At 34.1% G+C, this 26,586-nt stretch overlaps 1 long non-coding RNA gene across 2 annotated transcripts in view; it reads right to left on the reverse strand.

Annotated features, from left to right (window-relative positions):
* The window catches only part of LOC140697366 (uncharacterized), a 105,408-nt gene that overhangs the window by 20,826 nt on the left and 57,996 nt on the right, over positions 1 to 26,586 (reverse strand). For both annotated transcript variants that reach the window (XR_012074327.1, XR_012074326.1), the window contains exons 3-6: positions 24,380 to 24,593; positions 23,188 to 23,389; positions 21,176 to 21,312; positions 19,660 to 19,883 (exon numbers count right to left, since the gene is read on the reverse strand). This is a non-coding gene — a long non-coding RNA (uncharacterized lncRNA). The remainder of the gene's footprint in view (positions 1 to 19,659; positions 19,884 to 21,175; positions 21,313 to 23,187; positions 23,390 to 24,379; positions 24,594 to 26,586) is intronic.

Consider the following 26,586-nt stretch of genomic DNA (forward strand, 5'->3'; position numbering starts at 1 on the left):
GAAGACACCCTCCTTCTAGGTGGTCTAGCCCGTGCTTGGTGTCAATGCATTTTGCCACTAAGGAATACAGGCTTAGTGTTGTCAGGTCTTATGATTTTAAGAGAAGCTGTAAATCTGTATTTCCTCCTAAACTTCTTAATACTTAAACACTGGCAAAATATACAAAATGTAAAAGAAATCATTGGATTACCTGAACATATTATGTCTGGGTCATATCTAGTAATGTAGGAAGTTAGAGAATGAAAAAGTTTCAATTTTACCAATAAAGAGAAAATTTCTCTCCAGTATTCAGAAATAGGGAAAATAAAACTATAATCAAATATAATTTCCCATAAGATCATCAAACAAAACAAAACAAAACCATAAACCTGAAACAGATAAATGTTAGTGTTTGCAAGAAAACTATGCACTTTCATTACAGTATTGGTGAGAGTGTAAAGGGTAAAAATCTTTCAGAAGCCCAGTTGATGGGTAGCTATCAAAAATTTTTAAAATTTATATATGTGTATATATATGTGTATGTGTATATACACATATGTACATATATTACATATATTCTTGGACTAAGCAAGTCCATTTTTAGGAATCTGTTTTGATGAAAAACTCACCTATATGTACAGAAGTAATATGTATAAGGGTGTCACTTTCAGAATTGTTTATAATAGCAAAAGAAAAAGGAAGATACCCAGATATAGGTGTTGAGTAGGTGAGGGAGTCAATAAAGGTGGTGCATCTAAATTATGAAATATTTGACAATAGCTGAAAAAATGTGGAAAATCCATATCTACTTATAAGAAAAGTGTAAGAGATATAATTATAAAAAACAATGTTGAAAGTATGGGTATAGAATAATTATGATTACACGAAGATAGTATTTCTATACATACATATGTATGTGTGTTAAATATTTTAAAGACTACTGAGAGAGTGGGAATAGCATTATTATGTTTTAATAAAATAATTCTATGTCGTATGTTAGTTCTTAGCAAAAGAACCAGGTGGGCATAAAACAGAATTTTTTAACATATGTTGTCTTTCAGACGGGAACTTAGAATGGTAAGAGAGGACTTCAACTTTTTTATATCTCTTGCTTAAATCTTTCCCATAAGAATATATTCATAAATTGTTACATACATAAAAGGAATAGTCAAAACAAAACAAAATGAAGCTAGTAAAGTGGGATTGTCATAATGATGAAAGATAATAATATGAAAAATAAATAATTGCTTATTGGTTAAAACTATTAATTAAGCTGATACGGAAGCTATGCTATCATACACAGAACTCTGTAATGAAATGATTTAAAATATACCTTTTTTGTCTCACTAGGTTCAAATCTAAGGCAATCAGCTACGTGACTTTGTCCAAGATTTGTATATATAATAAATTTTTACTTATAGCATCTTACCAATAATAATTGATAATGGGTGTAAAATACTTAGTATAGTTCCTAATACATTGAGTAAATTCTCTAAAAATAATGGCAATTATTAGTCATTGGAGATTAAGGTTATGAAAGTAAATCAAGAGGATTTACTTAAATATCTGTGGATGCAATATTTTTTTTGAGAAATACTAGGAAGCTACTGTTATCTCATTATCTGTAATGCCTCCAACCTTTATTCAATCAAAATAATTGTTGTTTTCCATAGTTTCTTTTTAAATTTAAATTTACAAGTTTTAGGTGTACAGCATTATAATTTGACATCTGTATACACTACAAAGTGACCACAAGTCTAGCTGACATCCATGACTATGCAGTTGACATTTCTTCATTCATTTCACCAACATCTAAGGTAACCACTAATCAAATCGCTGTATCTATGAGTTTGTTTTTGTTTTATTTTGTTTGTTCATTTGTTTTGTTTTTGCGGATTCGACATATGAGTGATACCATATGGTATTTGTCTTTCTCCTTCTGACTTATTTCACTTAACATAATACCTTCGAAGGCCATCTGTTATATAATCCATGTTATTTTTGTAGTGGGTCAATAGCATTACACAGATATCTGGCTATGGGAAGGTTAAATATTCAAGATGATGTGTTTGTGAAATTCCTCTTGCCCCTTTAGCTGCTGTTTTGGTATTAAGTAGGTCTATACATTACAGGAAAAATATGGCAGCAAAATATAGTCTATTTCTCTAACTGCTGACTTTGCAACAGTAAATTTCATCAGTCACTTCCATGCATCTTATAAACATGCAAAGTCATAATACTACCTCTAATAGTGCAGCTCTAGAGAGAAGTCAGTGTTTGGCCACTGAAACCAATAGTGATTATTAGGCAGTTTCTCATGACAGACTTATGTGGAAGACAGATGACACCCAAACTGAAACACACACTGTATCACCTGTTTGGCCTAATAAACACTGGGCAGAAGTGTTCAAGGATGTACTTTGTTAATACAACATGTTCATCCCTCCTGGAGAAGCATCTGCTAAATGATCATGCTGGCTGAAGATAATCAGAAAACCAAATATAAAACTGTCTTTGATTCAAAAAAGAGAAAAGAACAAGTAATGACAGATACTGAACAAAAGAGGTGATAGAAGCGACCAAAACAAGGAGAGACTTCAGAGAAGTTGCACAAGAACATCAAGAGCCTTTTAATAATTGAAGTTTATCAAAATAAACATTGCTTTTATTTATACAAAAATGGTTTTCTGTTTTAAAGTGATAATCTGCAAAAGTTACCTCACTGACAGTTAAGAAAATCTGTTTACTATTCCTACTTCTGATTAGAGAGAACAGAATTTTATTATAATTAAAATCACGAAATTCATTTCTCCCACAGCAGTTTCTACAGCCATTTCTTAAAAATCTATTTTTTAATTGACAAAAGTGGAGCCTTTAAATTAACTAATGTTTGGAAGTAGGAAATCACAAGTCCAGATATGCTAGATTCTGGTCAGGAAAATATAATCTTTAATTTACCTGTTTCCCCGCCCCCCCAGGACATAGAAGAAATTTAAAATGCATGCCTCTGGAAAAGGTGCGGATTTGAAATAGAACACCTGCTAAGCCCTTGTTTTCTTCTAATCAGTTTCTGATTGAGAAAATTAGACACACACACAATATGTATGTGTTACATGTTAAGAATATTCAAGCTAATTTATTTTTCTTATTCATACTGAATTTCTATCCCAGATCTCTTAGTTGCTTGAAACCCATGTAAGTTTGTAATCTTGAGACATTTATGTCTGTCTTTATTTTATATTCTACCAAAGCAACAACTTATTTTGAGAGATACTGTATAAATTTCAATGAAAAACTAGTAATTTAATATTACTGTTTTATATTTGTTATAATTATCCATTTAATAACATTATAGTTTTATATAATTGGCTGCAGTGTCTTGCAGTTCATAATATAGTATCTTAATCAACACAACATTCAATACATGTCTGCTGAATGTAACCATAAGGAACTGCAATACATTTAAGCTGGGTTTTGCTATTCTGTTAATTTCATTTTTTGTAATATTTGTAATATATACCTATTGCTAAAATATTTCCACCAGTTGAGAAAACTGAAAGAACTCCGTGTTCTGCTAGTCCCTGTCTTCGCCCACACAAATAAACACTATTTATAGAATCTGAATCAAGGACCCACTTTTTCAAGGAAATTCTGTATTGTGCAAATGAATTATTTTCAGGCCTGAAACTGAGATTGAGTAGTAGAATCCAAGACCTCTAACTTTGAGTTCATCATCGCCTCTTAGGAACTACCTGGGAAATGTCTTAACTGCCAGGATAGGGAATGAGGACGTCGTATAACTTACTTACAAGTCCTAGGCCATGGAGAGCTTTAGAAATTAAAATGAACACCTAGAATGACTGTTGGAAGCCAGGGCTATGCACGGAGCATCCGTATAATGTGCTCTGTGTGGCTGGCATTGCTAAACAGACAAGCTGTCACATTCTGTACTAGCTGAATATGCCAGGGCTCTTCCTCTGTCAACCAAGGTAGAGGACATGGCAGTAGTCAAACCTCAAGGTGACAAACCTAAAGGAGTGTGGTGAGCCCTGTATTATAGAGGAAATTTACAAGTGTAGGTGGGAAGAAGCATCTCTTGCCACAGCACCTGTATCATAATCCAAATGCATCCTTGGACTGAGAACATCACTATTAAAATAAAGGAGCATTGTATAATGACAGGGACTACTCTCAGTAAAATAGATTTTAAAATACAAAAGCAAACTTCTAGAAAATGTCATCTTACATGTATCGAAATAAAATTTTAAAAGTTATTTATAGTACTGCAATAAGTTACTGGGAGAAAAGTAACATATTTTGAAATTCAACAAAGAATGTTACCATGAATTTAACAAATAGACTATATGAATATACTTCAACTTATTTTTAAGTAAATTTTATTTATTTAGGAAAAATTGTGTTGTTTTTATTGCTTATTCTAAAAAACCCAAATTATTTGTTTTTAGTTTTTATAAATATTATCTTTATGAGCAAAGAATCCTTTAAAGACTTGCATATGGTTTTAGGATACAGTCTATGAATTACGGCTATTTGGTGCCACCTAGTGGTAGAGGGCTTTCAAAATCAGTTTAAGTTACTTCTGCTTTTAGAAAATTTGTAATGAAAAAATAATTTAGAGATGGCTAAGCTGTCCCCCGAAGGAGATAAAAGTTAAGAGAAAATATATTTGGCATTATAGATATTAACTAAAATTGTCTCTTACCCTCAACATTGAAGAGACATTTGGTTTGACTGATACAGAATGCTTTATGACCAAAAGAGATTTGGGGTTGACAGGATTTTATTCTATTTTTATTGTTTTATTTTTTGTTGGCTGGTTGACTGATTTCTAAAGTCAAAGATAGATCTAAGAATGATATAAACTTAGACACAGTGTACATCTCAGAATTAATTATTATTAATTATAGTATTATCAATATAATATGTGTCACAATGATATGACATATTATTCTGTGGACAGTGATAATGACATGTGCCTTAGAGCATGCAGAAGTATAAAAGTGCCAGATTTTTTTTTTCCAGAATTCAGGGATAATGGGCATTCCCATTATTTTAGTGGTCACATAAACATATCTCCTGCCCAAGTACCTTTTTCTTTACAGAAGCTGTTCCACTCACAGCATCTAGAAGAGAGGTCATTCCTGGGGTACAGCTAACTGGACTTCAGTGGGTACTGGGAAGAAATGGAAATAATTGAATTCTCTCTTCTGGTCTTTAGGATGGGGACACTGAGAGGCTAAATCAAATGAATGAAGGTAAGAGTTTAATGTGAAAATTCCTGATAAACCAAGGATGATGCTACTACAATGGAAAGCCAATGTCATTTTCAAGTTATGGAATCCATAAAGAAACAAAATAAGCCAGTCTTTAGAGAAATTAGAGCAGTGGAGCCATACGGAGGGAGAACAGAGATGAGGACTCCGTATTTTATGAGAGAAAGGAGTAGCCTTAATTCTCGACTTCCAGTTCCATTCTTCCTGTGCCTTTAACCTGTGGCTTGTCCCTTGTTGTCCCTGATAAACCTTCAGATAACTTCCTTCTTACTTAACCTTGATCCTTTCAATCAAATGATCCCACATTACAGAATGGGATACTTCAATTCTGAAATATTTCAAATTTGGTAAAATACATTTCACCAGATGGGAATGATGTCTTTCCCAAAATGTGTGTGAATATTGGATGTCACCAGGAAATTATAGAAAATTTGACTGAAATTTTAATTTTATACTGAATTTCAATGATCTTTAACTGTGGCTTTGATAATATTTTAAGAATTTTCTTCCTGTTATTTTCCTTTCCCGTCTTACTATTCAGCAAATACCTAACTTCTCGCCTCATAGGAGAGGTGTTTGGGTGTAGGGTGTGTGTATAAACACTGATGTTTCTAGGCTGGGCTGTGTTTGTATGGGAGTTTGGGGTTAAGATTATATGGCATAAGTCCATGCCTTGGAGAAAGAGACACGAGAAAAAATTTCTCTAGTCTAGAAGAACTTTGATATTAGAAAGTGGAGAAGAGAGAGGCTTGTAGGACTAGAGAACAGAGGGACAGTTAAGCCCTATTTCTTGAAAGCATTGCTGAGCAAGGGGATGGGCATCCCCTCTTTGGTGATAAGACCCCAGGAAGGAGATGGCCGTATATTCTGTCTAGGCAGAGGGGACCATATACAATCAGAAAAAGTTTTCCTATCTCCGTAATACCTCAAAAGGACCAGCAAAGGGCCCTGAGATGTGCAGGGCCACGTGGCCAAGCAGAAAGACCCGTTCCATAAGACAACAGTTCTTGCACTCCTCGTGCATAGGCTGAGATTCCATCATAAAATGCTAGAATATAGTGTTCCACTGCTGTTTTACAAAAACCAGTATCCGCATTAATTTTACAAACACGTTAAGAAAGATTTTATTTTCTACTTTATGGGCTCAGCATGCTTCTGCTGCACAACTCTGCTTATTTTCTACTTTTGGTATATCTCCAAAAACTGCCTTCAGGATCACCTTAGTGCTTATTAAAACAAATAGAGATTCCCAGGCTGCACCCCAGATGCTCTGCCTCCCCAGGGTCAGGGCTTAGGGAAACTTCTTGAAAGAAGTGCCCCAGATTCTTCTGATTTGTAACCAACTTGGGAACCAACACTTAGGCTGATTAAATGGTTGAAATCACTCCACGGTTAAATTGGTCTTTATTTCTTACACCTCTTTTAATTTGGAGGACGTTTATAGGTGTCTATGGGACATTTGTTTGCCTACAAAAAGCAAGCAGTTGGATATGCAGATCTGAAGTTCCGAATAGATGTCAGGGCTTCAGATACACATTTGGAGATTTTAAGCATACAGATTTTAAATGGTATTCTAAAACTCGAGAAAGAATAAGTTCATTCAAAGAGGCTTAGAAAGAGAAGAGCAAGGCTAAGTGGAAACACCTCCGTTTGTGGGAGTGACTGCAGGGCGAAAGGTCACACCTGCTCGCAAGTGTAACTCGATTCATCTAGTCGTCGTTGCCTTGGTTGACTTGGTCTTGTTCTGTACTTGGCAGTTGTCTTTCTGCATCTCCTGAACTCACTGGCCTCACAGCATCCTCTTGTTCCTGTTCATTACAGATGTCCTAGATGGAGTCTCAGCTTTTTGGCTCCATATTACTTGTAAAGTCTTTACAGATCAAACCACCTGGCTTCAATCTGTTGACTTCCTAGACTTGAACAGTCTTGCAGGTGCCTAGGCCTCCCTGACAAACACAGGGAAAGACACACGGTGGAATGCACTGGATTGTAAACTTTCCTTGTAATCAGTGGGATCAATGTTTCAGATGAGCTCTAACAGATGAGAGACAGATCAAGGTGGTTCTGACTCAAGCTGAGTGTATGTCTCAGGACAGGGCTCGCTCAGACCCCCTCTTACTGCTGTGGTGGCCCCTTAGGCATCTCTTTAGAACACTAGGCTTTATAGGACACAGAAAATCACTGTTACAGGGTAAGCAGTATGTGCTTTATGAAACCAAGGGTTTAAACCCTGATTCTGCAGCTCACCGGCTATTTATCTTTGGACTGATTGCTTAGTCTTTCTGAGTCTTGTGTTCCTCAGCTATAAAATACAATTACTTCATGGGCTTGCTAGCATCAGATGAGATAATGTGTCAATGCGCAGCTCAAAGGGCATGGGAGCCTCAGTAAATGTTAGTTTTCTTGCTTTCACTGTATCTTGGCCTGGTGGACAATTTATGGAGTCAAAATAAAATAACAGAGGCTTAGAGTGGGGAAGGGTTGAGAAGCATCTAGGCCATCCACCTCGGGGAGTTGCTTTTGAGATGCCCACATCAGATGGGCATTTAGTAACTGCCTGAAGATTGCTTAGAGACTGAGAGCTTAATTTCTTGGTGTGTGTGATGGATTCTCTTTCACTGACATACACTTTAGACTGAGCCAAATATTTCACACATTCTTCTAAATTTTATTCTCTAGACCAGCAGATGTAATGGTAGTCATTCAAGTTTTAAAGCCAGATTATCAAGTATTATGTAAACTGTGATCATTTTGGTGAAAAGATATATAAAAATACTCACATATGCGTATACGTGTATAGACATTTGTTATGATTTATATTAAAATTTAATAGTTGTTAACTGTGCATTAGTATTATAGAAACATTTCTTCTTGATAAAAATCCTGTATTAATTGATTTTCCCTCTAATAACCATGTGCTTTCAAATATATGATATTTTTATCTATTTATTTATTTGGTCTTGATCCTCATAACAATTTTTAATGATAGATAGAGTAGATGTTATCTTTATTCTGTATACACTCACGTACCTGGAACTCAGAGGGATGAAATAATATTCTGAGAGTGATTTTCTGAGGTTTGTTGGAAAAGGCGGAACCAGATTTAAGCTCAGGTTTTCTAACTCTTATTCTTTCCACCACACCTGATGTTTTGTTTTGTTTTAGTTTTACCTTTATGTCTAAATGTCTCTGTTTCCACAGTTCTGTCCCTTCTGACACAACTCAGATTTCCCATCATTTGGGTCACTCTACCCTGTTAATTTTCTAATTAAAATGCAGTATCTGGAAGTATGTGTAATATTCAAGAATACTCTGAAAAAAAACACATAATAGACTAAATTACCTTCCTTGCTTAGCACATCACGCACAGATTAAATTAAGATATAATGCTTTTGTTAAATATGTATGTTTTTATCTCTTTTTAACATAACATTTTATATTTCCATTATGAATGTCATATATATTCAATGTATGAGATTTGCTAAGTATAGAAAAAGAAGCAAAAGATCACTCATATATCATCCATAGTTCCTCTAACCAAAAATAATTTCTCTTAAATATTTTGTGTCTTTTCACACCAGAAAGGAAGGACTTTGGGGGCAGAACTTTGATTTATTTTGTTCAGTGTTCATTCTGTGCCTAGATTAGTATCTGGTATATATTAATAGGCATTTAATTAAAATTTCTTGGGAGATTCCTTAAAAAAACTAAAAATAGAGCTTCCATATGATCCAGCAATCCCACCCTGGGGCATATATCCAGAGAAAATCCTAATTTGAAAAAATACATTCATTCCAGTGTTCATAGCAGCATTATTTACAATAGCCAAGACATGGAGGCAACCTAAATGTTCATTGACAGATGTCTGGATAAAGATATGTGATATGTTTGTGTGTGTGTGTGTGTGTGTGTGTGTGTAATACTACTCAGCTATAAAGAAAAATGAAATAATGCCATTTGCAGTAACATGGATGGACATAAAGATAGTTTATCATATGAAGTGAAGTAAGTCAGACAGAGAAAGACAAATACTATATGATATCACTTATAGGTGGAATCTAAAAAAAATGACACAAATGAACTTATTAATGAAACAGAAACAGAATCACAGACATAGTAAACAAACTTATGGGTACCAAAGGGGAAAGGGTTGGGGAGTTATTAATTAGGAGTTTGGGATTAGTCAATACAAACTACTAAATACAAAATAGATAAACAACAAATCCTACTGTATAGCACAGGGAATTACATTCATTATCTTCTAATAACCTATAATGAAAAAGAATACATATGTATAACTGAATCACTATACTGTACACCAGAAACTAACACCACAGTGTAAATCAACAATACTTCAATAAAAAAATTGTTGAAGTAATGAATAAAATATTTCTGCATATACATTTATATTTTTGAGTACACAATATTTTTGTACCCTGACATTTTCAGTTCATATCAAGTTACTGATAGTATTAGCATTCTTATCATAAACTCTATCATCATAATAATTGTATAATACTCTATTGAGGGATATGCTGTCCTTATTTTGGACACTTAGATTGTTTTTAATATTTTGCTGCAATGACAAATAATGTCGCAAAAATCTCTTGTGTATAGTTTTATAATTTGGAGGAATTATATTTTGCAGATATTTCCAAAGTGAAATTATTGCAAAAGTGTGAGCAGTTCAGAACAAACTTTCTTCTCCCCTCTCCTCACTGATACAGAATCTGAGTACACTCTGAATTTATGGTCATCTATTGTCATTGGACTTCCAGCTCTTCTCCACCTTACCTTTTACCTAGACAGTAATCAGTAAGTTTCAGGTGTGTTGTTCAGGCAGGTAGGAATTCCTGTTACTGTACATCCTCATCTGTGTTTCCTCTCACTTCCCAACACCAACCACTTCTTCCTTTCTGGCCAAAATTAAGTAGCAGTTCCTTCTACTTTTTGCTTCAAACTACCTTCTGAGAGATGAAATTGTCAGTGAGGCAAGTCAAGAATGTGTCTGATGCTCAGCTTTTTAGTCTAATGAGATTTCTAGCAGATGTCTTTATAGTGGAAGTGCCCCATTACTGTAGTATCTTTTCTCTGTGACAGATTTTTAATCTGTGTTAAGAAAGCGATGCCCATATCATTTGTCAGGCTGGGCAGACTAATGTTGGCTCTTCTACTGTATTCCTTCAGTTTCTTTTTCTTTGTAAGGCTTTCATCTTTACCTGCCCATACATTCCATCTAGGAGCTATCTTTATGGAAAAAAACCATAAATATTTTTCATAAAAACAAAAACATAATGCATATTTAAGTTTTAATTTCAGTGATCATACATATCAATCATAGAAAGCCTAGAAAATGCTGAAAAGTGTAAAGAAAAAAATCCCCAAATGACTCATTTTAAAAAAATTGAAGTACATTCAGTTACAACATGTCAATTTCTGGTGTACAGCACAATGTCCCAGTCATGCATATACATACATATATTTGTTTTCATATTCTTTTTCATTAAAGGTTATTATAAGATATTGAATATAGTTCCCTGGGCTACACAGAATAAATCTATTTTTACACATAGTGAGTAATATTGGCAAATCTCAAATTCCAAAATTTATCCCTTCCCATCCCCTTTCCGCAGTAACTATAAGATTGCTTACTATGTCTGCAAGTCTATTTCTACAATGGAACACTATTCAGTCATAAAAATGAATAAAATAATGCCATTTGCAGCAACATGGATGGACCTAGAGATCGTCATTCTACGTGAAGTAAGCCAGAAAGAGAAAGAAAAATACCATGTGATATCACTCATATGTGGAATTTAAAAAAAGAAACAAAGAAAAAAAGAGAACACTAATGAACTTATCTACAACACAGAAGCAGACTCGCAGACCCAAATGACTCATAATATCACAATATTAAAGATAGTATTTGTTAACATTTTGCCAGAGTTTTTCCAGAGTTTTTCTGTGTATGAGTGTGTGTGTATGTGGTATATGCGTGAGTGTAGATATAAGTGGAAGAGGACTGTGCACCTCTTACCTCGAGATTGTATTTCGTATCACACCATTAGCATTTTCTTACGGTTTAAAAACTTTTGGAGAAAATAGTTACGTAAGTTTAATCATGGAAGCAGGCCATAGCTAAGTGAGTCATGTTCCTGTACTCATTTGCTTCAGGTCATCCCTAATAAAGATGTTCTTCCATAAATATCTTAGTAAGTAAATGTTTATATACCCCTGCGATGATTTCTCCTAGATGCGGAACTGCCTGGAGAACATGCTGCCTGCTTTAGGCAGCGTCTGTGCGGTCCTGTATTCTTCTATCTTTGCCAACACTGAACTTTTGTAATCTTGCCTAATTCTACAGGCGAAACTGAAGTCTTGAGGGTTTCAGTAGCCATCAGGTTGTTAGTGAGGGTGGACTTGCCCATCCTTTGGGCCATTTTTATTCTTGCTTAATTCAAGCTTTGTTGTCTTTACTGTGCTTCCTTCATTTAGGAACTTGCTCTGTCTCTTATTCATGTATTTTTTCAATAGCTTGCTTTTTAACTTTTTATTTTATCCATGAATTTCTGCGTAATTGAAAAGTGACATTGTGTTATAAGATTTTCAGCCCTTGGCTCACTCCTACCCACCAACAATCCCAGTTTTTTCCCAGAGGCATCCGCTCTCATCCCTCTTAGCTGTGTTATCTGCTACTTTCTTTCATATTTTTGAATAATATGCTAGGATATCTATTTAAAATATTTTGAATTCAGACATTACAAACTTACTGTTATGAAATTAGCTATCTTACGTACTCCCTTTCCCCCCAGTACATAATTCTTCCCCACTGCACCCCTCAAATATAATTAGAGCTTGATTTTTGGTTAAAATCAGTAGTTGATGTCTTCACTAACTAGTATGGCTATATTAATATTATTTATCACAGCTCCAATTTGAGCTATTCATTTCTCAGTCTTGCTTCATGTCTGTCACCTAGAGCTCCCTTTACCCCTCTCTTGCCTGGAATTCCACGTTTTTTCTTGAGTTACTCCTTTCAGCAGTCTCCTAGAAGAGGGTGTACAGGCTGGGATATTTTTTGTGATCTTGCATATCGTTTAATTGACCCTTATACTTCATACACAGTTTGGCTTTTTACATAATACTATACATAATGCTATATTGGAAATAATATTTTCTCAGAATTTAAAAAATGGCTCCATTGTGGTCTAGTTCCAGGGTTGCTTTTGGGGAAACTGACATATCTCTCTCCCTACCCTCTGTACTTGACCGGCATTTTTCTCTACACTGGCAAGCTATAAAACCTTCCTTTTACTCTTCATGCTCTGACATTTCATCCTGTTCTGGTATGGCAAATCAGCTGCCTCCTCAACTGTTTCTGTCACTCTGCACCTTTAATGTCTCCACAGAGTAAACCTCCTGTATTCTGGGTGGGGAAGGAGTAATCATCTAGCTTGAGAAACAAGCAAGGGGTGGTTAATTTACAGAGGATAAGGGTGGTTTCCTTTGAATTTTATTATTCCTTTGTTGGTCCGTTTATTTGTTCGTTCAGTCATTCATTTTTGCACTCAACAAACACTTACTAAATACTAAAACTGTGTCAAGCGTGGGACCTGACAATGGGGATACAGTGGACATGCTCTCTCCTTCGAGGAGTTTATAGTCTTGTTCCTTTTACCTCTCGTTAGCATTGTGGTTGTGATTTTTTTTCTGTTCTTTCACTTGAATATTACATCCTAATATATACACCTATGTTTTGACACTAATTTTAACTTTTCTCCAACCACTTGGTATATTTTCTTTTCCCCCCATGATCTGATTCAACAAACATTTATTGGCAGCACACTCTGTGAACACTCAGGCCTTGGGGTCAGGGATACACAGGTGAGTAAGGATAGTTTCTCTGCCTACACATTACTCTTCAACGCTCTCTGTTTGCCTCTCCTGTGCCCCAAGAGGCTGAGGGAACACTGTGAGAGATTTCCTAACCTCCAGGGCTCCTGAAAGTGAGCAGGGAACACGTCTCTTTTCCTGTTAGATTCATAATTTTAGGTGGGACTTTATTACCTCACCCCATCTCCAATCCCAGAACTCTATCTGAGGGAGTCCTTTCTCTCTCTTCCTTCCAGGATTAGATGTGTATCGAGCGTGGTGGTGGTACTCAGAAGGGGGAAGGTAGGTTTGATGCTACCAGAAAGACACCTCCTTAGACAGGGTTTATAAAACTTAAAAAGAAAAAATTTGATAACTTGAGATAATGGAGGTTGGGTTCAACCATGAGAAAGGGCAATATCCCAGGCAAAAATGAACTATGGGAAAGCACATCAATCAATCAATGACACTCCATTTTCTTTTTCTTCTCATAATCACTCTCTCCATTTCTTTGGCAGTAAGATTGAAAAATGTCCTGTCAATTACTTTACAAGCTCTGACCTTTGCGATTAAAGCAACATGACAAAGTTTTCCCTGACTCTTGCATTTTCATGCTCTGTTACATGCACATAAGTTTTAGAGATTCTTGAATTCTTCTACTGGTCTACTAAAATTTAGAAAGCTTTCTCAGAGAATTTTTAAATGTCTTTCAAAGGAATAGTTGAGATAGGATGATCTCAGGCCACTGTTTGTGATCATCTCCAAACCTAAGACTCAGGAGAGAATACATTCACTCTTATCACAATTCATCTAGTACAGGTTTAAAAGAATTTACTGTATCTGCCAATGTCTTTGGTTCTTTTAGTTTGTTTCTTTTTTATAAGACTAACATTTCAGGAAATTTACAATTTCATCCTCATAAAATAAATTTTATGATTGATTATATCACATTCAATAACACACATTTTTAATACCGTTTTCAGCTCTGTGTCTTTAAAATCTCCTTTTCATCATGGATCTGTGATGGTTTCATTAGAAAAATAGCAACAAAAATGCAAAAGAGAGCACAAGCAGACTTCAAGTCACAACTGTGAACACTTGCACATACTTTACATGATAAGCAACTGCCAACTTCTGATGGTAAAAGATCTACAGATTTTGTATGTTTTTTAAGCAAGGAAATACTTTATGAAATTTTGAACTTAAGATAACATTTTTATTTGTATTTTTAAAAAATAGACTTTACATAACAGTTAAAGATTTTCATATAAGATGAAGTAGAATTAGACAAGAGGGATGAGACAATTTCAATACTTGTTTATGAATCCAAATATGGCTTGATTTTTACTTAATATTTTTAAAGTACTCAATAATTACACAATATAATAGTAATGGTTCTCTATGTTATAAAGTATTAAATATTTAAAATGCTAGCAAATATATTATAGTAAGATACCCTTTTAACAGTGCAAAAGTATGGAAATACCTTTATTTTATCTTTGTATTACCTAAACCTTCAGCGGTTTAATCTTATCAGCTGCATTGGGCAGTAGTGTTTGCCCAGATTCTCAAGCATCAACACTCTCACTGTAACTTAACATAGTCATATGACTAAGTGTAGAACCTATTTTTAAACAGTAACTTCTGTTATAGTCCTTTGTTGCTCAGTAGATTTCCCCCACACTTACACATTTTTGCTGTTTAGAAACTCCTAGATATTTAATCATTATTTTTGTTGCATTTACTAGTTACTCATTTACTGCAATCAATTTAAAGAAGTAAATGTCCTCCATTTAAATGAGACCTAAAGGTATATTGGCTAACTCTTTTGTTTCAAAGGTCCAACAAACATAATTTTAGTTGTAGGAAACATTGATGAAGATGATTGTAAGTGTGGCAGATACACTTCTGAGTCAGTAATATTGTTTCTCATACTTTTTATACTTCCTGGTGCTAATGATGATGATGTATTCTGCACATCCATTTCACAACCATCTTCCCTGTTATATAACTGAGCCACTACTTTCACCTATTTTCACATGTCTTTTCAATTTCCCAAATACTCAGTGGCTTGGTAACATTTAGAAATTATCATTGGCTACTGGTTATTTTCTGCCTTTATCAACTTTATCAGAGTGTTTCCTCAGAATGATGGTGACTTTTAAAATTCTGCTTGGTATATGCATGTTCATGTGTTCCAGTTGGTGCTTTGTCAACATATATTAAAATTTTGAGAGTGTTTTCTAGTTGATTATCTTTGGGAAATGTTCCAATTAATATATTAGATGGTTACCTTTTAATGCCACAGTGTATTAGTTAAGGCTCTTTGGTTGAAAGTAACAGAAAACAACTTGATTCACTCTAAGCAAAACAAAGCAATTTATTAAGTGGTGACAAGACTGCCCACAGACTCCAAGACTAGGAAGAAGTTATAACTAGAAAATGGAATTCTGTGAAGAACTCAGATCTCTTGGCTTTGCTTATCACATTTTGTGAGTTTCTCAATAAAAATTAGACAACTCAATTTCAAAGATAAAAACCAATCTACAAGCAATGACTAGCAGACTAAATAATGCAGAAGAACAAATAAGTGATCTGGAAGACAGAATAAAGGGAATCACCCCATCAGAACAGCAGACAGAAAAACAAACAAACAAATCAACATAAAAGATCTATGGGACTATATAAAGTGTGCCAACCTATACATAATAGGAGTTCCAGGGGGAAAATAAAGAGTGGAAAATGTGTTTGAAAAAATTATGGCTGAGAACTTTCCAAACCTGAAGAAGGAAAGAGATATCCAGATAAAGAAAGCACAGAGTGTCCTAAACAAGATGAAGGTAAGCAGACCCACATCAAGACAAGAGAAATGCAAATCAAAACCACAATGAGATATCGTCTCACACCAGTCAGGGTGGGTACCATCAAAACGTCTATAAATACTGGACAGCTACATGTAAAAAGATGAAATTAGAACATTCTCTAACACCATACACAAAAATAAGCTCAAAATGGATTGAAGCCCTAAATGTAAGACCAGATACTATAAAACCCCTAGAGGAAAACATAGAACATTCTTTGACATAAATAACAGCAGTATTTTTTGGATCTGTCTCTTAGAGTAATGGAAACAAAAGCAAAAATAAACAAATGGGACCTAATTAACCTTAAAAGCTTTTGCACAGCAAAAGAAACCATAAACAAAAGGAAAAGATAATCTACAGAATGGAAGAAAATATTTCCAAACAATGTGATCAACAAGGGCTTAATTTCTAAAATACATAAATAACTTATACAACTCTATATAAAAAAAAAACTACCCAATCAAAAAATACTCAGAAGACCTAAACAGACATTTCTCCACAGAAAATGTTACAGATGGTCAACAGGCAAGTGAAAAGATGCTTAACATCATTAGTTATTAGAGAAATGCAAATCAACACTGCAGTGAGGAACCACTTCACACCAGTCAGAATGGCATCATCAAAACGTCTGCAAATAATAAATGCTGGAGAGGGTGTGGAGAAAGGGAACCCTCCTACACTGCTGGTTGGGAATGTAAATTGCTGCAGCCACTATGGAAAACAGTATGGAGGTTCCTTTAAAAAATTAAAATAAACTTACCATATGATCCAGCAATCCCACTCCTTTGCATTTATCTGAAAAAAAAACCTCTAATCTGAAAAGATGCATGCACCCCAATGTTCATAGTAGCACTGTTTATAATAACCAAGACATGGAAGCAACCTAAGTGTTCAACAACAGGTGAATGGATAAAGATGCAGTGTGTGTGTGTGTGTGTATATATGTGTATGTATGTATATATATGTGTGTGTATATATATATATACACACACATATATATATACACACACACATACATGTACACAATGGGAATTTATTAAGCCACAAAAAAGAATGAAATAATGCCATTTGCAGCAACATGGATGGACCTAGAGATTATACTAAGTGAAATAAGTCAGACAGAGAATGACAACTATTATATGATATCACTTACACATGGAATCTAAAGAATAATACAAGTGAGAACATATACAAACAGAAACAGACTCAAAGCCATAGAAAACAAACTTATGGTTACCAAAGGGGAAAGGGAAATGGATGGAGGGATAGATTAATAGTATAGGATTAACAGATACACACCACTATATATAAAATACATAAGTAAGGATTTACTGTATAATACAGGGAAAAATACTGTATTTTCCTATAAAGGAAAATAATCTGAAATATATATATATATAAATAAAAAACTGAATCACTTTGCTGTACACCTAAAACTAACACAATACTGTAAACCAACTATAGGTCAATACAAAATAAATAAATAAATAAAATTGCACGTGTACCTTCCACCAAGCTAAGAAATAAAACATAACGCATATACTTTGAAGCTTCTGGGCACTCTTCTCTGATCATACACTCTTATTCACTGTGTCATCCATTTTCCTATCTCTCCTTGTTACATATATACTGAATTTCATGTTTATTTCTGTGCCTATATTTGTGTCACAACTAAATTGTATGAGTCCCCAAATCAAAATTATTTAGCTTTATTGATAATTGCTATCATATGGTATCTATTTTTTTTACAACTTGCTTTTCTCCCATAACATCTTACTTGTTAGAGATTTTCCTGTTGATATTTTTAGCTATAGTTTACCTCACTTTTGTGCAGTAGTTGAATATACTACACTTTATTCATATGTTCTCCCTTTGATAGGCTTTTAGGTTGTTTCTAAAACTTTTCACTTTTTACAAATAATACTATTAGAAGCATTCTCATATACATCTCTGATGGGCATGTAATGGTGTTTCATTGTGGTTTAACTTTGCATTTTCTTCAGACTGAGCTTTTATATATCTGTCGACTATTTGAGTTTCTGCTTATGTCTATTTTCTTATCTTTATAACACATATTACTTCCTTAAAATAACAGTAAAGGAAAAAATTTAAATGTAAAGATGTTAACTTTCTCCACCACCCTCAAAATTTCTCATCACCCCCAAATCCATGAGCCTTATCAAAGCAGACCTGTCTTGTCTTCTGCCTGAGAATTTGGGCCTCTGTGTATGCATTTCCCTCTGCTGGACTGAGCCTCCACAGGCTCTTTCGAAGCGTCCTTTCCTGGTGCTCCTGTAGCACTCTCTATTAACACAGGAGGCACATTATATTTAAATGACTTACATTATGGTTATTCCATTCCTGCCTTTCCCACCTCCCTGCAACTGGACCTTAATCTCCTGAAGATCAGAAGTCAAATAGAATAGTTTTTGCTTTCCCAGAGCTCATTATATTGCTAGATATGAATTGAGTTCAGTAACTCTATGGAGAATTTACTAAGATCTTGGAAAAAAGTGTGCCCCATCAGCAAATCTATGAGTGGATGCTTTCTAGTGGTGCTACTAACAGGGTAGTGTTCTCAGCTATTCACAGAACTAAGACTGTTCTAGAGCAGTGGTTCTTAGCCTTGGCTACTCATTAAAATCACCTGGGGAGCTTTAACAACTACTAATGCCTGGCTTCTGCCTCCAGAGATTCACATTTAATTGGTCAAGGATACACCCTTGGAACTGGGAAGAATCAAAAGAGTCTCACGTGATCCTAATGTGACTGCAGTTTTTTTTTTAAATGCTATGGTTTGAAAAGCACACTATTACAGGTGGAGGTATTCGTAGTTTTAATACCAAAAAACGGCCTCCGTTGCAGGCAAGGGAAATGTCTCAGAATGGTTGCAGGTGTGAATTGCTGCCCTTTTCCTAATGAACACCATTAGAGAAGCCGAGGAACCACTTAAGAGAGGTACTGTTATCCAAGGAAGATGCTGCCAATAGGTGGTCAGAACATGCTATTCATATAGTATCTCCTCTAGTAGCTGCTATAAATATAAGACTGGGGAGACCTTAATGCACCAAGGTTTCTTTTCCTCCTTCCCATTCTAGTGAACAACACATAGCAATGAGGGAAGACCAGAAATCATATGCCTTCTTTGGTGGCATTTATCCTGAAATTCAAGGACTATCTGAAATGTTATTTGCAACAATAATTAAGACTTTGACTCATAAGTCAATCTTCAGCTTTTCAAAGAAAATAGATGAGTTTGAAGAAAGTGAAATACACTGAGTATAGATTAAATTTAATGTTTAACACAATTCCTTAGTAAATTTATCTATTAGTTTATCTATAGTTATGGTAAAATTATTCCCAAAGAAATGCTCTTACATAGGAGCCAATTTTAAAAATGACAATAAAGTTAAACATGAAATATTCTATTCTCTAATGTCTACATCATGTTTTAATTTCCTCATTGACTTCATGCATTTCTTTACCTAAGAGATGAAGCAGGAAAGGGGTGTGTTATAGGATGAGTAAAGTGGTAGTTATATTATGTGCTGCTTAAATATTGCTGCATAACAAAGTATTCCAAACATTTAACACCCGAAAACAGCAGCTTACTGTTACCTCCCACAGGTCTACGTGTTGACTGAGCTCACCTGGGTGGTTCTCATTTGATGTCTCCTGGGTTTCAGTTGGAAGCTGAGGCTGGTGTCTCTGAAGGTACAATTGGGCTGGACGTTCAGGTGACTCATTCACATGATGGCAAATGTTGCTGCGACACCATCAGCAGGGAGCTTAGCTGGGGCTGTTGGCAGAGATGCTGGCAGGACACGTGGCCCCTCCATGTGGCTTGGTTTTCTTACAGCGTGGCGGCTGCGTCCTGAGAGGGAGTGTCCCAAGAGTGAGTGTTCTAGGGTGCAGGGATTAGAAGCTGCCAGTACTTTTGAAACCTGGGCTCAGAGTTCTCAGAATGTCACTTTGTCCACCGTTTCAAGGGTATAGAAAATAGTCTTCACTCTTTTTCAAGGTCATATTGGCAGCAAGCAAGAGATCGTTTTGGGAAACAATCTATCATACAACGGCTCTATTTTTATATTTTTATTTCTGTTAATGACTTGACCAGAGAAATGTCACAGACTTATTGAAACATTCACTATTAATGGTAAAATCCTACACTAATTATTAAGACGGTATGTAAATTGTGATGTGGTGACTTGCTTTCATGTTGCTGTGAAGTCAGAAACGATAACTTCAGAGTTGTATCTTGAGATCAGTTTTAATAAGTGCATCTCAAAGAGATGCGTTGTTTATTTAATGAACTAACTTAGAAATAATTTTGTCTTTTCAATAACATCATTCACAAAAGTTACGCTTATTATTAGCCTGTAAATGTTCAGTACAATATTCAACACATTATGACTGTTTTATCTTTTTATGTGGGAAGGCGGAAGTATGCAATGTTTGGTGAGAAATCCAATTCACTACAAATGTTATTTTTAAAGATGAAATAATAATTACAAGCTAACTTATTCTCTTATTTTTAGAATCCTATAAAATGGCCTCAAGTATATCTTTTTGGATGAAATATACATATACAAACATATTATTCAAGGTATGTCTTCTTGGTATGTAAGAGCAAATTTGTTGGATTTATTAGACCAATAATTGTTCCATGTAGTCAACTGACTAGTGTTCTGTTATTTTAAATTGATGGGAAGCTACAAAATTCCCACATAACTTTATGTTGTGATAAGACTGTAGTATGAAATATATAATTGCTCAATGGGCACTCAGACTTGCTACATTTTTCTGTCAAAAGGGAAAAAAAATGTAACTAAATTCTATGCTCTCTTTTTCCCACACCATCTCTATTTTGTTAATCCCTCTGACAAGCTGAGGACATTTTTGTCAGTATATGAAGGGATGGAAATAGCATTTTGGCTATAAATGTGTCAAAATGATTGTAGTTTAAAAAATGGCAGTTTATGGGACAGAGGGTTATTCTCTGAAGAAGTATTTAAAATAATCTGGGAATTGGGAGTAAATAGGTCAAGAAGTCTTTTGATGTATTGCAAAAAGAGTCATTTAAAAAAATAAATTGATTTGTAAGGTCCAGAAAGTCACTGTGGGAACTGAGGGGCTCAATCCTAAAAACAACAAAATGGAAAATACCTTGGCTTTCACACGTTCTTTTATTCAACTCATTTCTCATTTCTTCCTCAAGCACAAACAGGCTTCAAACTTAAGTGAAGCACTTTTGTTATCACATCCTGCATTAGATTTCCCCACATGGACACCTTTGCGAATACCTAAACGAGAGATGCCATACAGATGCACAAATTCAAAGGCATCATTACTCCATACTGCTTTCAGAAGAGAAGAAACAGAAACAAACTTACTAGCAACATCTGAGTAGCTAACATAGAAAATTAATCAGACTAAAAGCTTTGATAAAAATATTAATGAATTGGCAGCAATGAACATTTCCCAATCAATTAAATTGGGCTAAATTGTCTAGAAAATTTTACTTTTTAAACTTCTAATTTGGCCCGATTCACTTGATCTTCCCTTGATATTCTACTCCATTCCTCAGTAATGTTTGCTTCTGTAAAGCTGATATGCCTTTATAAGAATGAACCATTATTCCTCGGTTCTAAAAGAGGTCACCAATGGTAAGATGCTCCATTTGAATAATAATATTTCAGCAAAAATATTCTAATAGAAAAGATATTACCAATAGTGACCATTTGCTGCTACAGACTGTGAGACACATTTCAGGGGAAAAAAAAGAGCTTCTTAGATTTTAATAAATGGTGTATGTGTAACCTGAATAACCTCATGGTCTTCACCTTTATTCTATGTAATATAAGGAAGACCTGTCCCCTTGCTGGAGTCACTCCAAACTCTTCCTCTATATTTCATTTTTGAGTACCTCAAAGCAATCTTGGCCTCCCCTCTGATAGTAATGATGTAGTTAAAGCTTATTGGCTACTTTCTGCCAGAAGTTATCACTTTCCAGCTGTCTCTTAGGATGGCAGCTAGGACCTACTAACTTCTTCCAGAAAGCTCCTTTTTAGCTCCTTGGTTTTCTGAGTCTCAGAGGCCCAGCTCTTGCTACTGTGTAATGTAGTTTAAGCCCCTTCTTTGACTCAAATGTATCTTACTGGGGCCTAGAAGAAGTCCAAACACAGCTTTTAAAATATGTATTTTTCTACTTTCCATATATAAAGGATTATATTTATTAAAAATACAAATGGAATCATGTTATACATTTTGTTCTAATGCACACACATATGTGTGTATATGTGAATGTCTATTTTGTGTAACAAAATATTATATGCAATTACCTTATTAATCTACTGAATTGCACAGTGTTCTATTGTATGAATATATAAAACATCAATTAATAAATATTTATGTTGCTTCCATTTGTTACTGTTACAATATTGCTACAATGAACATCTTTCACACACACGTATGTGAAGATGTATATGCCTGTGTGTGTGTGTATCTTTGAAAACTAATGTGAGTATATATATATACATATATATGTTAAATAAATAAATTTATTTGTTACATTCTTAGAGGTCGATCTGGTGACTCAGTTAACACAGATATTTGAAATTTTGATTTGGCTAAACTGTCTCCCATACAACCTTGAAAGCAATTCTAAAGTTCTAGGGTGGAAGTCACAGAAGAAGCAAAGCCTCTTGCTTTGCAATATTTGTCTGCATAAGACACTGCATAAGATGAAGAAAATATTTAAATCTGCTTTTCCTGGAATAGTAGTATTTTGATTAAAAATCATAGTGAATAGAATAATTTTGGCTTAGTGATTTGGGACATCAAAAAATTCTATTGGAATAATTTCCTGTATGTCTATGTCTTCTAAGACTAAAAGGATGTCACTGTCATTGGAAGTATTTGATAGATGCTGATAAAATCTAAATGGTGATTTGGGGCATGCCAGTAACAATCATGAATAAAGATTTAGAGGTCACATTTTAGCCTTTCCTACTTATTGAACCTATTTTTATTGTATTTGCTGTAATTGTATGCACTTATACAAAACTTATTATTAATTCCATTTTTTCCCATTTTCAAGAAACTCTCTAAACATGCAGATAATAGCAGAAAATCAGCTTGACACAGATATCTCTGCTTTTGCAGTGCAGCGTACTTACTCATCAAGCTGACTGCTGAATTATTTCATGATAAGATAATTTTCCTTCAAGTCTTAATACCATAGAGGCCACGTGGTCTGGTGATATTCATGAGGGAACTGTCACTTTCAGGCTCCTAGTATCAGTCACTCTTCTATCTATATTTGGTTTATGGATTCAGGAAAGTGTGATAGCAGTTATTAGCTGCTCTCAGAAAATCCTCCTGCAAGATAGATTTATTTCCTGATTAATGATGGAAATGATCCAGTATTAATTTCAGTTTTTGATATCAACAATTTTATGTTAACATCATTCTTGCTATGTTCACCTTTCAAATTACTATGATCATTCTAATGATTAAAAAGCTATTATTTGATTTAGATTCACTCTGTAATTATCACTCCTAGCATTTCTGACATTTCTTACTAAATTTGGGTTCACGAGGTTGTACTCCCACTAACAAAAGACTTTCCTATAGAACCTTTTCATGTGCATTCAAGTAAATTTAAAGCATAGAATACCAGGGAAGTAGTATTAGTCATACGTTCTATCCTACCTGAGTATGACTTTTGACAGATGCAGTGAAATTTATTTTATTGCTTTTTTACACTTGAAATTAGGATACCTTCTGCAATCTATTGTTTGTAATCATAGATTTCTCAGCACTTATAATAACACCAAATTGCTTTTTCCATTACTCTATTTTTAAAGTTGCACTCTTAGACTATTTGACCTTTATATTCCACATTATTCACTATGATTAATGAGACAGCTTTTAATTGCAGCATTGAAAACTACTCTCAGTTAGTGTCTAAAGAATGTAATAATTACCTGAATACTTCTCCCTTTTGGACATGTTCTTATGAAGTATATCAATGAAGGCTGCAAACAATTTAAAAACAAGAAAGTACTATACAAAATTTTATATTCACTTTCACTTAGTAAATTCTGTGAGTGTGAATAGCAGATGTTTATGAAAAATTTTCAAGCATACATACATCTTTACTTTCTGGTTTTCATGTGGTTTATAGTCAATTGCCAGGTTTTTTTTGATAACACCATAATATCTTCTCCAACAAAGTATCTGTTCTTTACTGCTCATTTTGTCAGGGTGGATTCAAAAAAAAAAAAAAGTCTCATTTGTTCCAAAAATCTGAGGACTGCAAATAACAAGACCACTTCTCATTAATATCCTTGGGTCATTTATACTTACCCAAATTTTAGTATTGAAGTTATTTCCTTTGAATTTTCATATTCTGCTTTTAATGCATTAATGTATCATCCACAGTGAATCTTCATTATGGGAACATTTGGGTAAACTTTAATAATTACTCTTCTTTACATACTGGATAATCATTGAATTGAGATCTTGAAGGTTAATTAATCAGGTTCCTTTGACATCAGTCTGAATTTTGTGATTAGATGGCCTTAGAAAAATAAAAAAAAAAAACTAGATAAGGAATTGCAATGGCATTAAAATTTAGAAGTAGAAAATATATTTTGGGAATTTTATTCCTAATGTTATTTCTGTACAGTAGCAAATGAATGGGACATCAATAAGTATCCTTGGTTTTACTTAATGAGGTCAGAGCCATTGGTTGCTAACCCCTGAGATGTTCTCTGAATATTATTACCATGGAAAATCGTTTCTAAGATGGAAACTGGTCTCCACACTATATCAAAAACTTTATTTAAAAACTATTACCTTAAAGAGAATTTTCCATTTAAGAGCAGTAAAGGAAAGATCAAACTTACATTCTACCTTATTTGAACATACTTTTAATCCCTATATAGATTTAAAAAGAAAGTAAAAATAGTAATTTAGATCACTCCATAGAGAATGATTTAGGAAAAAATGCTTATTTAGTAAAGACACGATTTAGTATTCAGAATTCTTTTCAGAGTTGATTGATTTCTAAAGTTCAGATTGAGAAGACATTATCCATCCTCTTACATTATACTCAGTTTATTGACTCCAAAGAATGAAATTGGAAATGATTGCAAAAGGTTCATAAACTTTAATAGATGACAAGCTACTCAGTGTTAGAGGTAACTCTGAGAATCAGTTTCCAGGTTCTTAGTCAAGTGTTTATTACAAAATGCTGCTTCTAACTCATCCCTCACATAAACCTTTCGTGGTTGTTTAACATAGTCCCCTGAATCTCTGTTTACTTTTGTTTTTTAGCCATTATCATCTGTTAGAAAATATAATTAATGTTAAATTGCTCATGATGCAACTTATGCTCATTTTGTGCTTTTTTAAAAACTTTAGAAATATTGACAAACAGCATAAACTTAAATATCTTCTTCCTCTAATGTAAGTAATATTCTAATTAGTTTATGATACTAAATTTTCTTCATTGCTTTTACTTTGTAAGATGTTGAAATTAATATATAAATGTTATTTAATGATTTTAAGTATAAAATATGTCACTCTTCTCTTTTTCTGTCTCTGTAAAATATGCATAATATAGGTAAACAGCCCTCCCTGTAATGCATAAGATAACAAACAATATGTTAATACATAATGTATTTTTTATTTAACCTCTACCGTATACCCAGGTTCACTGATTTTCTTAATTTTGCCATTTTCTATTGACAACAATGTCACTAATTTTTATTCATTTCAAATAAATCATTTTCTTCCACCAAAATTTTCACTCTGTCCTCACTTCATGCTTTTTTAGATTAACACTCTACATAGAAAACATTCCGTCTGCCTTATATAAATCCAGTTTTCTTGTCAACTACTGCATTAACCTTTATAGAAAACATACCACTAGTAACTCTTCTGATGGTTCTTTCCTCTACTCAGTCTTTCAGAATCTATGTGCTCAGTTTATACTGTGTTCATTTTTGCACCTGGAAATGGTGTTTTGCACATGTATTTCTTTTTCTTTAGGTCTGTAAGAGTATCGTATGTGGATTCCATCTCTTCAATGAGATTATAAACTTTAAATTGAAGAGTCGTATCTTTGCATTAGTTTTTCTATTTCCTTTCTCTGCATCCACCCTCCTGCTACTAGTTTTGGTACTCAAAGGTGGTTGACTTTTTGATTTACTGAAATGTAAACAGGATTTTCTCATTGTAGTCACAGTAGTTTATTATTTTGAAAAACTATGAGTGCTAGTTCCAGATTTGGGATAATGGCTTAGACTAGAAAGTACGCATAAAGATGAACTAAAATTAATTATATAAACTATCAAGAAATAAACACAAAGAAAGCCTATAATACTATTTTCTTGATATTCAGTCAGATACTACAGATTATTATCTTTTGAAGAAAATGTAAGTCACAAAACCTGTACAGAAGCAGTTTATCTTAGTTTTAAATGTATGATGTTATTTTCATTACAAATATTCAGCATCATTGGTTGTATGGCTGCAGAAATAAAAAAGGGAACATGCCACACTGGTTC

Source organism: Vicugna pacos, chromosome 7 (assembly GCF_048564905.1).
Source record: "Vicugna pacos chromosome 7, VicPac4, whole genome shotgun sequence".
NCBI lineage: Eukaryota > Metazoa > Chordata > Mammalia > Artiodactyla > Camelidae > Vicugna > Vicugna pacos.